Raw genomic sequence first — 915 nt, forward strand, 5'->3', positions numbered from 1 at the left:
TCCTTCTCACCCCTCCCCCTCTGGCTCTCTCCCTGCCAATTAGGCAAAGATGCAGCCGTAACACTGTCGTGCCGCCCGGTCACGGCGCTCTTTTGGCGACTCATCTTAGCGTGGCAGATAGATGGGGATCGCGTACCGGTGTGACAGCGGTGACTTTGAATTCATGGTTTGTCACCCACGTCATTGTGGCTCCAGTCATGAGGGTTTTTTTTTTTCGTTCTAAAACAAGTATGACGGATTTTCCCGATCATCTCTAAGCCCAGAATATTTTTGGGAGATTTATTGTTAATTCTAGTCATCCATGATTTCCGAGTAAAATCGGTTTTTGGTTTTTAAAAAAAGTCGGTGTAATGTTGCAACAACACACCTGCCTATAGAAAATAGCGTAACCCCATGTCGTCTTTCCCCTCCTTACCCATCCACCCGTTTATTCTGAAATTGCAAAATAACATAACCCTGCGTTCGCTTCCCCTCTCCTTCGGCACTCACCCATTAACGTAATTATTCACAAAATAATGTAGCCATGAGTTCGTGTTCCTCTTCTCAGTCATCCACACACTCAGTTAGGAATTAGATGCAAGAATTCCGTACCCTAGTATTCGCTTTTAACTCGGCCAGCCGTTGATTTATTCTAACATCGATTACAAAATGTCAAAAGCCCTGCGTTCGCATCTCCCATATCTCATCCACTCACTCATTTAGGAATTAGTTTTAAAAAATAACATAACCCTGTGTTCGCTCCTCCTTCCCTCCCCACCCACCCATCAACTGCGTGCTCTGGCGACCACTTTTTACGGCAACCGGTAGCATCTTCTGCCATGTTTGGCGAGTCGCGCTGTTCCAACCGAACGCGGCCGGCTGTCTCGTTCAGTTTCGTTTTCACTCAAGGTTAGGCTCAAGCTTCTGAGTGAGAGT

Source organism: Penaeus monodon, chromosome 15 (genome assembly GCF_015228065.2).
Source record: "Penaeus monodon isolate SGIC_2016 chromosome 15, NSTDA_Pmon_1, whole genome shotgun sequence".
Lineage (NCBI taxonomy): Eukaryota > Metazoa > Arthropoda > Malacostraca > Decapoda > Penaeidae > Penaeus > Penaeus monodon.